General features: G+C 47.1%; 1 protein-coding gene across 3 annotated transcripts in view; it reads left to right on the plus strand.

Moving 5' to 3' along the window:
* The first annotated feature begins 8656 nt into the window (after positions 1 to 8656).
* The window catches only part of PLAT (plasminogen activator, tissue), a 35464-nt gene continuing 28807 nt past the window's right edge, over positions 8657 to 15313 (plus strand). For 2 of the 3 annotated variants that reach the window (XM_011960645.1, XM_011960647.1), the window contains exon 1: positions 8657 to 8888. The gene's annotated coding sequence lies outside the window, so the exon portion shown is untranslated. The remainder of the gene's footprint in view (positions 8889 to 15313) is intronic. The other variant, XM_011960646.1, reaches the window with a different exon arrangement.

A 15313-nucleotide genomic window follows, 5' to 3' on the forward strand; every position in this document is an offset into this window, starting at 1 on the left:
TTCTCCTGCCTCAGCCTCCCGAGTAGCTGGGACTACAGGCGCCCGCCATCTCGCCCAGGTAGTTTTTTTGTATTTTTTAGTAGAGACGGGGTTTCACCGTGTAGCTCAGGATGGTCTCGATCTCCTGACCTCGTGATGCACCCGTCTCGGCCTCCCAAAGAGCTGGGATTACAGGCTGGGAGTGTGCACTTTTAAAAAGTTGGCATTGGGCACAGTGGCTCAAGCCTGTACCCCAGCAATTTGGGAGGTCAAGGCGGGTGGATCACCTAAGATCAGGGGTTCAAGACCAGCCTGGCCAATATGGTGAAACCCCATCTCTACTAAAAACACAAAAATTAGCTGGGCATGATAGTGGGCACCTGTAATCCCAGCTACTCAGGAGGGTGAGGCAGGAGAATCGTTTGAACTCGGGAGGCGGAGGTTGCAGGGAGGCAGAGGTTGCAGTGAGCCGAGATCACATCATTGCACTCCAGCCAGGGTGACAGAGCAAGACTCTGTCTCAAAAAAAAAAAAAAAAAAAAAAAAGTTGGCATCAATGTGTTTTTCCATCTGATTTATGTCTTCACATTATAGCATACTTTCTGTATGAGCCCACACATATCAGATGGTAACTTTAGAATGGGTGGGTCTGTGCCATTGTCCCGGCACAGCTGTGAGAGTGGTGACAGGCAGGTCAGCAGGTGCGTACAGAGGGGCTTTCTTCTACATTGGCGTTCAGGTCGGATGATTCGGGTCCATAGTGCTCATTCAGGGCTCTGTGTTCTGGTGGCTTCCGCTGATTTCTAATAAAAGCTGCAGACTGAGCCAGTCCTACACACACAGGGAGATAGGACAACGGACATTTGGAATGTGATTAAGCCCATCAATCCAATCGCTGACTAAAATCAGACAGGAAGCCCTGTGCCCCTTAGATAAAGACAGGCTGGGGGGAAAATGATCTCAAGTTCATTTCGATTGGCGCAAACTCCTCACAGAGGAAAAAATGGACAGTTAGAATGAAGCACAAGAACAGCTCTATAAAATATGCGTCACTTCCCCTGGCGAGGAGGAGAGAGGAGCTACGGAAAGCTGCACCAAAGCTGTATTCACTGGACAAAAATGCTTGACTCAGGAAGGAGGCCGGGGCGGTGAGTCCTGTGATGCCATGGCGAAGGTGGGTCCCATGTAAACAGTGGTGTTCCTGTCACCCTGAGCACATGCAGTCTCCCGTGGGTGACCAGAACTGATGCAAGAGCCTCTGCTGCGGAAGTCACCATGCTCTCCTGGAATGCGCCTGCCCCCAGGTCTGAGTGATCTCATTACTGAGGTGAGTAGGGCTTTGGCCGCTCTCCCAGAGGAGCCCACCCCAGACGCAGCCATGGCCTGGGACTCTGGAGTCACCCTGGGGTCAGAAGGAATTGAGTTATCCGTATTCACTTGGTTTTGGTTATTTTCAGTGTTATTTATTTGTTTATTTATTTATTTGTTAGTTTTAGAGATAGGCTTTCACTGTGTCTCCCAGGCTGGAGTGCAGTGATGCGATCACAGCTCACTGCAACCTCAACTTTTCAGGCTCAAGGGATCCTTCCACCTCAGCCTCCTGAGTAGCTGGGACTACAGGCATGTGCCACCACACCTAATTTTTGAATTATTTGTAGAGATGGGGTCTCGCCATGTTGCCCAGGCTGGTCTCAAACTTCTAGGCTCAAGGAATCCTCCCACCTTGGCCTCCCAAAGTGCTGGGATTACAGGAGTGAGCCACCTCACCTGACCTGTTGTTGTTATTTTAAAACAAGAAAAGAAATGACCAGGAAGGTTGAAAGGAAACAAGCACCATCCTCCATAGGAGGCTGCAAGGGTTGGTGGCACCAGGTCCAGAAGAAGAAGGACCCATAGAGCAGAAACCAGAACTCCAGCACCAACCAGGTGGCGTTTGGAAGTGCCTCAGCACAGCCACTTTGCAGAGTTTGCACATTTAAAAATAGGGAGTAGGCTGGGCACAGTTGCTTATGCCTGTATTCTCAGCACTTTAGGAGGCTGAGGTAGGCAGATAACTTGAGTTCAGGAGTTCGAGACCAGCCTGGCCGACATGGTGAAACCCTGTCTCTATCAAAAAAAAAAAAAAAAAATTAGCCAGGCGTGGCTAAGTAGTGCCTGTAGTCCCAGCTACTCAGGAGGCTGAGGTGAGAAAATCACTTGAACCGGGGAGGTGGAGGTTGCAGTGAGCCAAGATCATGCCACTGCACTTCAGCCTGGGCAACAGAGTGAGACCCTGTCTCAAAAAAATTAATTAAGCTAAATAAAGAGTAGCTCAATTTTACCAAACAGATTGACCACAGACACCCTTAAAATTATAAGACTGTGATAAAATTCCTATATTCATTAGCTATGATACGCTTGGATATGTAAATAAGCGGATGGCAGTGAATGTTCTCACAGACCAAATATTTCTGCAAATAAAATTAAATTCTTATGTATAATATGCATACATAAATATAGATATGATTTTATAATATCAGAAATGATAATATTTTTCATTTGTAAGTACTTTCTTTTTTTTATTTTTAGATTTGGGGTCTTGCTCTGTTGCCCAGGCTGTACTGCAGTGGCATGATCATAGCTCACTGCAGCCCTGGGATCCTGGGCTGAAGTGGTCTGCCTGCCTCAGCCTCCTGAATGGCTTCTTTTTTTTTTTTTTTGAGACGGAGTTTCGCTCTTGTTGCCCAGGCTGGAGTGCAATGGCACGATCTCAGCTCACAGTAACCTCCGCCTCCCAGATTCAAGCCCTGAATGACTTTTAAAAAATATTTTCTCAGAGTCAGGGTCTTGCTCTGTTGCCCAGACTGGTCTTAAACTTCTAGACTCAAGCGAATCTTCCTGTCTTGGCCTCCCAAAGTGCTTGGATTATAGATTTTAACCACTGCATCTTGTCAATATTTTTTAAATTAATAGACATTCCTTAGAGCAGTTTCAGGTTTACAGAAAAATTGAACAGGAAGCACAGAGTTTCCATATTATTATCCCTTCTCTTCCCTCCGCAGTTTCCCCTGTTATTATCTTGTACTTAGTGCAGTGATACTGCTTTTTGTTTAAACTACTATTGTTTTTCAGTTTTTAGACAGTCAAAACAAAGTTGTAGACCTATCATTATCTTGTATGGGAATTTTAAAAATGTATTTTACTGGGCTAATGTATTAGTCCATTCTCATGCTGCTGTAAAGAAATACCCAAGACTGGGTAATTTATAAAGAAAAGAGGTTTAATGGACTCAGTTCCCCATGGCTGGCAGACCCTCAGGAAACTTACAGTCATGGAAGAAGGCACCTCTTCACAGGGCGGCAGAAGAGAGAAAGAGCACAAGCAGGGGAAATGCCAGACGATAATAAAACCACTAGAACTCATGAGACTCACTCATTATCACCAGAACAGCTTGGGGAAAACTGCCCCCATGATCCAGTTACCTCCACCTGCTTCTGCCCTTGACACACAGGGATTATGGGGATTACAGTTAAAGGTGAGATTCGGGTGGGGACACAGAGCCAAACCATATCAGCGAAATAGTCAAACAATTCCTGCTCTGAGAGAATTCTCCCATTCTTAACTTTGTAGCCTTGGTTCTTTTTTGCATGTGTGACCTATGTTGCTCAGGAGACAGTTGGAGAAAATTTGAGTCAGGAGCCCTTTAAAGTTCCTTTCTTCATCTTTGAGAAAAGAGTATGAGGCTTTCCCTTGCAAAGTTCTTTCCTTCTGAGGATGGATATAGCTAAAGAACAAAGCTACAAAAAGTGTTTATAAGACAGTTTACTAAGTCACCAATAGCATGTCCCAAAGCGTTTTCCTTCCCATGGTATCCTATTTGAGTCAAATAATAATCCTGTGAGTTTACTTCTCTCATCTGAAATGCAAGGAACCTATAGCTTAGCAAAGGCAAATGGACTTGCCCAGAGTCATGCAACTGACCTCAAAGGAGAGAAAGGAAACTTTCTGACTTCCAGTAGCCTGCACATTCACCAGTTTGGGGCAGGGTTGGGGGGGCATTGTTTATTTGAAGATTGATGGCTGGGGATGTGGGATGTGTTAGGAGGCTCAAAAGAGGTAGATTTAGGAGCAGAGAAAGAAGTTCTGTGTTGGAGAATCAGCAAACCAACCTAAGAAACTCAACTCACTCCACAAAAGAATTGATTGAAAATGAGATGTGTTCAAAAATAATTTGAATAAACTCATGGATACTCCATCATAAGGAATAAGGAAAATTCCTGTTCTTCTGACATGCTTCCATGAACAACCAGGCCCTTCCAGTGCCAGAGAGAGAGTGTTGGGCTGGTCACCCAGTGTGGAGCCAGTACGTCTACTTTTATGAAAGCCATTTAGAAGCATCACTAAAGGAACTGAAAAACAATTCACCAATAATGACAGTACTCCAACACCTAATTTTCTCTTCTAATCTTTATCCATACGTCTATGTAGTGTTTACATTATTATTATTTTTTGAGATGGAGTCTCACTTTTGCCGCACAATCTTGGCTCACTGCAGCCTCCACCTCCCAGGTTCAAGTGATTCTCTTGCCTCAGCTTCCCGAGTAGCTGGGATTACAGGTGCCCGCCACCACGACTGGCTAATTTTTGTATTTTTAGTAGAAATGGGGTTTCACCACGTTGGCCAGGCTTGTCTTGAACTCCTGACCTCAAGTGATCTGCCTGCCTCAGCCTCCCAAAGGGCTGGGATTACGGGCATGACACACAATGCCTGACCTACATTATTTATATCACAGCTCATGTACAAATTTATTTTCTTCTTCTTTTGGGCAAGGCAATTTTATGATTGATTTTGATATGTCGGTATAATTATGTTACCAGTCATCCCAATGGTTACACAATATTGCACTATTCTAACATGTCCTAGTCTACTAGGCCCCTATTTTTTGACATCTAAGTTATTTTCAGTTTTTAGATAGTCAAAACAATGTTGAATACCTATCATTGTCTTGTATGGGGATTTAAAAATGCATATCAGCAGGCTAAATATTCAAAAAATTACTGCTCCAAGAGAATAATTCAATTTTTAACTTAATATTTTGAAACAATCTCAAACTTACCAAAGAGTTGCAAGAATAAAGACCTCCTCCTACAGTTTGGTGAACAGCTCTTAACAAGAATAAGATTTGTAAGAGTTCTTCCCATGCTTTCAGCTTGTCCTGTTTTATGTTTCTCTTTGTTTGTGTGGAATTCACACAACTGGTGCTGTTACCACCATGGGAGTCTAGTCTAGATCAGTAGTCTTCAGCCTTTTTTGCACCAGGGACCAGTTTTGTAGAAGATAGTTTTTCCACGGACGGGGGAGGGGAGATAGTTTCGGGTGATTCAGGAGGATTACATTTATTGTGCACTTTATTTCTATTATTATTACATTGTAAAATATAATGAAATAATGGTATGACTCAGCATAATGTAGAATTAGTGGGAGCCCTGAGCTTGTTTTCTTACAACTAGATGGTCCCATCTGGGGGCGATGGAAGACAGTGACAGATCTTCAGGCATTAGATTCTTATAAGAAGTGCACAACCGCCGGGCGCGGTGGCTCAAGCCTGTAATCCCAGCACTTTGGGAGGCCGAGACGGGCGGATCACGAGGTCAGGAGATCGAGACCATCCTGGTTAACACGGTGAAACCCCGTCTCTACTAAAAAATACAAAAAATTAGCTGGGCGAGGTGGCCGGCGCCTGTAGTCCCAGCTACTCGGGAGGCTGAGGCAGGAGAATGGCGTAAACCCGGTAGGCGGAGCTTGCAGTGAGCTGAGATCCGGCCACTGCACTCCAGCCCAGGCGACAGAGCGAGACTCCGTCTCAAAAAAACAAAAAAAAAAGAAGTGCACAACCTAGATCCCTCACATGTGCAGTTCACAGTAGGGTTTGCAGTCCTATGAGACTCTAGTGCCACTGCTGATCTCACCGGAGGCGCACTCAGGCAGTAATGCGAGCGATGGGGGAGGGGCTGTAAACACAGATGAAGCTTCATTGGCTCTCCAGCCACTCACCTTCTGCTGTGCAGCCTGGTTCCTTACAGGCCATGGACAGTTCCTTACAGTCCACGGCCCTGGGGTCAGGGATTCCTGGTCTAGATTGAGACCCAGACAAGGCGTGCAACAATAACACCGATTTCAGATCCATCATGACATTTACCCCATCCCCTGGAAAACCAGATGACTACCAAAATTAAATTTTCGTTTAGACACAAAATGTCCGTCTTCTGGTCCAAAACCACCTTGTCATAAGTTTCTTGCCCACTTTTCCTTTCTCTGAGTTTCCAGAGACATCACATCATTTCTTACCCAGCTGAGCAGAGTCTCAGCATGGCTCTCGTTCGAATGCCCATCCTGCCACCTGCCCCAGTGAGAAGGGTCCGAGCAGCCCCTATTCTCTGCCCCTGCCACCTCCATGACTCATGCATTCCACAGAGGAGGCGCCTGCCGCAGAAACAGCGGGGCTGGGAAAAGCCCTGCAGCAATTCCCCATCCAGTTTCCCTGTGCCCACTTTGTATCTGTGTTATCTAGGCCTGGATTTATTTTTCTTTTTTGAAAACGAAGGACTTTGATAAAATGTTCCCAGGATATGAGGTCACCAAGATTTATTTCCCTTTTTTCTATTCTTTTCTTTTCCTCGAAGTGATCCCCCTCCTACTTCTGCATTCTCAGGCTTCCCCAGAATCTGTCCAGGGGAAACCGAGCTCAATTGAGAAGGAACACAGATACCTCAGTTTCTAGGGCTGCAGGGTATTACTGGGTCTTAATCATTCGGGTATATTTCAGCAAAGCTCAGGGCCCCGGCTAATGATCTGCAAACCCTCTCCTCTAAGTCTCCCATTGTTTAGCCCCTATTTATAAGTGAGTGGATGTGGTTGTTCACTTTCTGTTTCTGAGTTATTTCAGTTAGGATAATGGCCTCCAGTTTCATCCATGTTGCTCCAAAAGACAGACTTTATTGTTTTCTATGGCTTTGTCATATTCCTTGGTGTATATGTGCGTTTTCTTTATCCAGTCCTCCATTGATGGACACTTAGGTTGATTCTGTGCCTTTGCTATTGTGAATTGTGCTGTTATGAATTGTGTGTGATAAATGTATGAGTGCAGGTGTCTTTTTGATGTAATGAATTCTTTTTTTTTTTTTTTTTGAATAGATACTCAGTAGTGGGATTGCTGGGTCAAATGGATGTCCTATTTTTAGTTACTTGGGAAATCTCCATGTCGTCTTCCACAGAGGTTCGGGATCCAGTATTTAAGTGCAACCATTCAGTGGAAAGCCATCCTCTCAAGAGTTCAAATGAGAGTCCTCATGACCATCACTCCCTGCTGAACCACAATGCCCCACCCCCCAAAAAAGCCTCCCTCCTCACCATCGTAGACCACATTGCAGCAAAGCAGCCCCATGCCCACCAGAAAGACCCACAGTTGTTGCCGCTCATAGGAGGTCTACCTCCCGTGCTCAGCAGGCGACCCACCCCCAGTGCCCCTTTTCTACAATGACCATCAGCAGGGGCTGCAGCTTGATAAAAATGTGGAAAAGCAGTTTGAAAGCAATGTGAAAAGCAGTTAGGTGCCTTTCAACTTCAAACTCAGCACTCATGGTTTGACACATATGAGTATATTTAGGATCAGAATGTATGAAATCTGGCCTCTCCTGGATAGTCGGTCATCCCACAATTTCCTCTGCCAACCTTCTCTTCCCTCCCTGCATTCTTTCTTTCACCTCTCTCTAATTTTTAAAAGGTCTGGTCTCAGCCAGACATGAACCAATGATGATAGATGCTCCTGCTGAGCCCCATGACGTGCCAGGGACCTGACATGCATGGCTTCTCTTTGATCCTCACGTGACCTGCAGATGCAAAAACCAGAGCTCAGCATAGTTGAAAACCTTGACTGAGGTCATACCCCAGTTACTGGCACAGCCAGATTTAAACCTAAGACTTTCCCCTACACCACAGGGCTTTTATTTCTCAGTCATCTGAAAAGGTGTCAGCAAGGGAAATGGCTTGTCTATTTCCAGGGGCATTTTACAAGCAAACACTGAAAGGCTTCTGTGGGCTTAAGGGCTGATGGCTTTGATCGAATTTCAGGCATGTTGGCCTCAAGGCCCTGTGTATATTCCCTGGGCCCACTCGAGGGGATGCTGGAGTCAGAAAGTCCCCAGAGGCCACCTACTGCAGCCCCGCACTTTACAGGGAAGAGAAAGATTCTCCCTAAAATTACAGAGCTGGGCTTGAGACGCCTACTGGAGCAAATCCCCATGGGGGCACCTCCCACCGCAGGTGAGCCAGAGGCTAGTCCTGCCTTCTCAGTGGCTACCCCCCTAAGCTCCCACCACCACACAAAGTGTTCCAATCCTGGTGCATCCTCCAGTCCTTTTAACCTCTCATGTCCTGAGCTCTCATGTCCAGAGCTACAGCCACAGATTCCAGAAGACACCCCACTCTCAGTCCCAGCCTGGTGCCTTTAGAATTATAAACACTTCTTGTCATCACAGGGTCCTGAAAGTCCCTTTTAAGTCTTGGACACTAGGACTCTAAAGGAAGATGAATCTTAAGATCCCGTCCCACTTCCAAATTCCTGCGATTCGATGACATCAGGGCTGTGAATAATCAGCCTGGCCCGAAGCCAGGATGGGCTGTGCTGCTTCCACCGTGAACTTCCTCCCCCTGCTTCATAAAAACAGGCCCGCCCCAGCTCCCTTATGGCCCTGTCCACTGAGCATCCTCCCGCCACACAGAAACCCGCCCAGCCAGGGCCACCGACCCCACCCCCTGCCTGGAAACTTAAAGGAGGCCGGAGCTGTTCAGGGAGCTCAGAGCTGAGATCCTACAGGAGTCCAGGGCTGGAGAGAAAACCTCTGCAAGGAAAGGCAAGGAGCAAGCCGTGGTAGGTCGGGTTTCTGTGTTGGGATCTGTCTCCTCTTCTCTCTCTTAAAAGTCTTTCCAGCAAGCTGAGCCGGTGAAGGAATGCTTTAACCAACGGACCAACTTTGTAACTCAGACAACTAGAGGATCCGCTAGAATCCACTCCAGAAGGGAGATGTCTGTTTGCATTTGCATGTGATTAGGATAGGCTGGAGAGTTTTGGAGGTGAGAGGGAGTCAGGGGAAGGGAGACTAGGGAGTCTGCATTCATTGGAGAAGCAAGCCTCTGCTGGCAGAGTAAGGGGGAAGGTGAAAAGAACAATACAGAAATGCCCCAAATAGGCTATGGGAGCACCTCAAGACGAGCAGACAATAAAAGGAAAATCGGCTGCCTTGGGACACATGGTTGTGACAGCTGGGAGGGCCCTCTGGGGTCCCCCAGTTTCCTCCCTCCCCCGGTGAACCCCCAGGAAGGAACTGAGGCTGTGGATGGGGCAGAGGGGGCCTTACTTCCAGAGCACTATTTGTTAGGTGCTGGGAGAGGGAAGCAGGTGGCTTTCACGCCCCACATTACCCCGTGGGGTAGAGAAATGCCTCTGATCTCCTCCCTACGTGCCACCCCCACAAGTCTCCACAGGTCAGTTTGGCCCTCTGGCTTTTTGCCCAGGGTGCATCAGTCAAGCGTGCAGTCCTCCTTAAAGGACATTTTAATTACAGGGGAAAAAACTAACATCAATGTCTTTTATTCCTAAAGCACTCTGCAGGAAGCATGTGGGGTTCTCTAGATTTTCACTGTTATTGTCTTTATTTTCTTAAACTCACAGGGAGGGAGAGAGGAAGGGAGGGAGGGAAGAGGAAAACATGCCAAGGTCCCAGGTAACTAATGACAAACTCAAGCTCAAAGAAGTGTGGTAACAAGGATGCATTTGGCGGCCAATTGGGAATAATATGGTGGTCTCCTGTAGCTGCTTGATGACAGAAAAAAGACCGTGTGTGTGTGTGTATGTGTGTGCACTGCAATCCCAGGAAGCGGTCCTGCAAATACCATTGTCAGGTGGAGTTCCCTCAAAGGTGACTTCCTAGCAGTACTTGCTGTGGCAAGAACACTCATTCTGGGATCTAGAATCAATCCACGATGATCAGCTTGGGCTGTTGGATGCGTGCTTCCTGTGCAGGCAGAGTCGGACTCCAGCACTGGCAGGGACGCCGTGAGTACTGAGATATGAATAGCTCCGTCCTGCCCACCATTTATTCCACCTAAAATGTTCTCAAAGACACCAGCCTCCAAGCTCTGGATCAAATGATAAAGCCCAAGATCAAAATCTCAGGAGCAAATGAAAGCTGCCCTGTCTCCAAAGTGCTCCTTCTCTGCCCAACTCCCCAAGACCAGCTTGGTTTATTTCACGATGGTTTGCATCGGATTCTCCCAGTGTCTGTGGCTCCCCCTGCTTCATCACAGGCCTGGGACAGTCCAGGCAGCCAGGGAGTAGCCGGGAATAGCAGTTCCCCTTTGTTGGTTTTTGAGTTCACTGAGGCTTTGATTTCCCCCAGGGCCTGACATTGTCGAGCAGAGTCAGTGGCCAGTAGATTTCAAAGGATTTCAACAAACAGCCCAGGCATTCCTTTGTCAACCCAAAAGTAACTGAGACAGGTCTGTCAATTTAGAAAGTTTATTTTGCCAGTGTTAAGAACACACCTGTGACGCAGCCTCCGGAGGTCCTGAGGACAAGTGTCCAAGGTGGCCAAGGTAAGGCTTGGTTTCATACATTTCAGGGAGACATGAGACATCAATCAATGCGTGTAAAGTGTGCACCGGTTCGGTCTGGAAAGGCAGGACAACTGGAAGTAGGGGCTTCCAGGTCATAGGTAGAGAAGAGAAGATTTCATTCTTCTGCGTCTTTGTCAGCCTTTTACTGAATACACAATTTACATGTGAGAGGAGGGCAGAGGAAGAGTCACTTATGCCTTAGTTGGCTCAGTGAATCTACTTTTTTTTTTCCAAGACGGAGTTTCACTCTTGTTGCCCAGGTTAGAGTGCAATGGCGTAATCCCGGCTACTGCAACCTCCACTTCCCAGGTTTAAGTGATTCTCCTGCCTCAGCCTCCTGAGTAGCTGGGATTACAGGCGTCTGCCACCACACCCGGCTAATTTTTGTATTTTTAGTAGAGACAGGGTTTCACCATGTTGGCCAGACTGGTCTTGAACTCCTGACCTCAGGTTATCCACCCACCTCGGACTCCTGAAGTGCTAGGATTACAGGCATGAGCCATCATGCCTGGCCTGAATCTTCATTTTTACAAAAACAATAGGGCAGAGGAAGCAATCAGATATGTGTTTGTCTCAGGTGAGCAGAGGGATGACTTTGAGTTCTGTCCTTTGTCCTGCACCCATTTGCATTGCCAAGGTGAAGGTCAGCAGAACTGTTTTAGGGTACAGATCTTGAAGTCCACAAGGAGTTTCCTTGGGGGTAAATTGTGAGGGAGGTATGTAGCTTTTTATCTTTGTAGCTGTCTTATGTAGGAATAAAATGGGAGGTAGGTTTGCCTCATGCAGTTCCCAGCTTGGCTTTTCCCTTTGGCTTAGTGATTTGGGGGTCTTGAGATTTATTTTCCTTTCAGACCTTGGTAGTGTCACTTGAAGCCACCATTACCATCTAAGGCTTTTCTTTTTTTCTTTCTTTCTTTTTTTTTTTTTTTTTGTTTTTCTTTTTCTTCTTTTTGGTAAGTGAGTAGCCAGCACTAAAGCACATTTGGGAAAACTTACTGTGTAGCTCAGGCGAGGCCTATTACTCTTCTGCCAACAGGTGTTTTTTGGTCAAGGGGTTTTATAGCAGCCTAAGAGGGCCTTTTGCTGGGTTCCTCCATTTGGAAAAAGTAGTGCTGGCTTCAGGACTTCCAAAGAGTATGTAAAGGTTATTTCCAATCCTACGGCTGAGGGGGCAACATGACTGATAAACAATGGTGGTGAATGTAGCTCCCCTTGGAATTCAAAATCCTTCTACTTCTCTGTGATACTGAGTATCTGGTGGTGAGGACAACTTTAGGTTTTTAGTTGAAATGTCGAGTTTTCCTTTTATATTTATTTATTTATTTGTTTGTTTATTTTGAGACGGAGTCTTGCTCTGTCGCCCAGGTTGCAGTGCAGTGGCATGATCTCGGCTCACTGCAACCTCCACCTCCATGGTTCAAGTAATTTTCCTGCCTCAGCCTCCTGAGCAGCTGGGATTACAGGCATATGCCACCACGCCTGGCTAATTTTTGTATTTTTAGTAGAGATGGGTTTTCACCATGTTGATCAGGCTGGTCTCAAACTCCTGACCTTGTGATGCCCTCCTCCTCCAAAGTGCTGGGATTACAGGCATGAGCCACTGTGCCCGGCCAATGTTTCTTTTCTTTTTTTTTTTTGAGACAGAGTCTCACTTGGTCACCCAGGCTGGGGTGCAGTGGCACGATCTTGGCTCACCGCAGCCTCCACCTCCTGGGTTCAAGCAATTCTCCCGCCTCTGCCTCCTGAATAGCTAGGATTGCAGGTGCCCGCCACCACACCAGGCTGGTCTTGAATACCTGACCCCAAGTGATCTGCCTGCCTTGGCCTCCCAAAGTATTGGGATTACAGGCGTGAGCCACCATGCCCAGACAGGTTTTCCTTTGATTATTTGGCATTACGCATCTGCAGTCTCAAAATACATTTTTTACTTTCTCTGAGTGACTTTCGCTTCTGCTTTGACGAGATTGTTGGCACGGACAATGAGGGACCAGCGCATTCTGCTCATTCCTTCTTGGGGCCATTTCTTTCGTACATACGGGAGAAAATTTCTGTCCATAGTGTCAGGCTATAAACCTCATCCTAGTCAGCCAGCTCACAAAACCATATGGTGGGTCTCACATCAAACCAGGTAAAAGGGTGAGGATGATTTAGACTCAAAGAAAATTAGAGCTAGAAATAAATTTAAAGCTCATCCACTCTGCTCCAACCCTAAGTCAAGCCACATGGTCTTCTGATAGTGGTTGTTTTCTACTTACATATAAAGACAACACATTCTCTTAGCAATATGTGTTTGTATGTGTGTGTGTGTATATATATATATTTAGAGACAAGGTCTGACTCCATCACCCAGGCTGGAGTGCAGCAGTGTGATCACAGGTCACTGAACCTTCAAACTCCTGGGCTCAAGTGACCCTCCATCTCAGCCTCCCAAGTAGCTAGGACTATAGGCACATGCTGCCACATCCAGCTAATTATAAAATTTTCTTTTGTAGAAGCAGGGTTTTGCTTTGTTGCCCAGGCTGGTCTCAAATGCCTGGCCTCAAGCGACCCTCAGGCAAGAGCCACTGTGCCCAGCCCCTCTTAGTGATATTTTGCATATTATATATTCAAAAAATATTTTCTATTTATGCCACTTGGGAAACTTCTGTAGAATGGGATAGGGGGACAGATAAACCCAATTCTTGATCCACTGAAAAATAACACCTGTGACAGAGTGACGCTGAAACAGGTGCTGGGCACACAGCAAGTGTCTTAGAAACATTTTTGAACTCAACTTTGCCTGAGTTGTGGTGCTGATCACGACTGCCAGGGAACGCTAGCCAGCTGTTCTTCCTATACAAGTTACATGACTGGGTGTCTGCAGCAGCTGCCCCGCTGTGAATTGCACACACCAATGGCCAAGACCCAGCAACGACTTGGCCAACAGGCCCAGCTGATGCGCATGGGTGGCCACACGATGCTCCTGACGCGCGCACCGGTGGCTGGGGAAAGTTTTTTGAGGATTGATCAGAAGATCTGATTCCACCTGGAGCCTCTGAAGTGATCAATTCCGGACTAGGCTGAACCCGGATACCAGGAGACCTGTGTATTGAGAGCCTTTTGTGTTTATTATGTAGTCACAAATATTCCATTAACATATAGTTAGGCATTAGAGAATCCATGCTGGATTCCTCCAAAGGCCCCTAGATCCTTAGAACACTCAGAGATTCCAAAGCACACGTCCTCCTAGGACACCCTGGCAGGAGAGCCCGTGGGCGACTCTCACCTTTGCCTGCTGCCGGGGCCTGTGCTGATGGGTAGGGGGCTCTGTGCTTGCTGTGGCCCAGGCCTTAGCTGTGGGGATGTGCTCTGTCGGGAACAGACCCCTTCGCTGTCTGCCTAACTCCTTCGTGTGTTCCCGGAACAGCTTCTGTGTTATGCATTCCAGAAAGCCTGCCTGACCACCCCCACCTCAGCAAGCCTAGGATGGACAACCTCCCCCCGCATTCCACTCCAAGCCTACCCCCATCCCCCGCCTGCTGCGTGGTATGGCACTGCTCTGCTGTACCCTGAGTGTCTAGTTATTCATCAGGCCCCTTCCTAACTATGAGCTCTTTCAGGATAAGAGCTGTGTCTTTGCATGGCCAGAGCCTGTGCCAGGGCACAGCCGGTGCCCCATACACGCTGATGGTGAATAGATAGCATGGGTAGATCATTGTCTGTGAGTGCTTAACAGAGAAGCAGCTCACGTGGGTGCTTGAGACCTGCGGGGGAGAGGTGGGGTTCTGGTAGGCGCTCGGAGGAGGACACCCCTGTAGCTTCTCCAGTCCCATAGATGGGACTCTTGATGTGGGCAGTTTTATTTTAGCTGAGTCTCCAGAAGGCAGGGGACGGGGACTGGTAGGGGATGCTAAACCTGGTAACCCAGCATGGATGAGCTAACAGAGGTCAGGCACACAGCTCCTGCCTGTAATCCCAGCACTTTGGGAGCCCAAGGTGGGCAGGTTGCTTGAGCCAAGGAGTTCGAGACCAATCTGGGTCTCAAACATAGCGAGACTCTGTCTCTACAAAAAAATGAAAAAAAAAAAAAATTAGCCGGACATAGTGGCATGCACCTGTAGTCCCAGTTACTTGAGAAGCTGAGGTGGGAGGATCACTTGAGTCCGGGAGGTTGAGACTGCAGTGAGTTGTGATCACACAACTGCACTCCAGTCTGGGTGACAGGGTGAGACCCTGTCTCAAAATAAATAAATAAATAAGAAAGAGAGACTACTGGTCAACTTGATTTCTGCTGGTTATTCTCTTTCTGTCATGTTTACCGAAAAGAGAAACTTGTTGTATTTTATCTTGTTGTAGCAAGAGCCGGTGTCTACCACCTGGGCTACTGAGAGAAAAGGAAGAGTTTTTTTCTGGGAAGCTCCAATTTACTTATTTCTTTCATGTGATGCCTCTGACTTTCATGGTGTGGCCTGGTCAGATGGGTCTTATCAATAGAGATGGCCTCATGTCCCAGCTGTCTCATCTCAGCGGCTAGTTCTGGCTTCTGCTGGGAGTCCACAGTGGCCTCTGCATGCATGGTGTGGGAAAGGCAAATAAAAAAGCAGAATCCCAGCACTTTAGGAGGCCGAGATGGGCGGATCACGAGGTCAGGAAATCGAGACCATCCTGGCTAACATGGTGAAACCCCGTCTCTACTAAAAA

This window comes from Colobus angolensis, unplaced genomic scaffold (assembly GCF_000951035.1).
Source record: "Colobus angolensis palliatus isolate OR3802 unplaced genomic scaffold, Cang.pa_1.0 Scaffold52, whole genome shotgun sequence".
Taxonomy (NCBI): Eukaryota; Metazoa; Chordata; class Mammalia; order Primates; family Cercopithecidae; genus Colobus; species Colobus angolensis.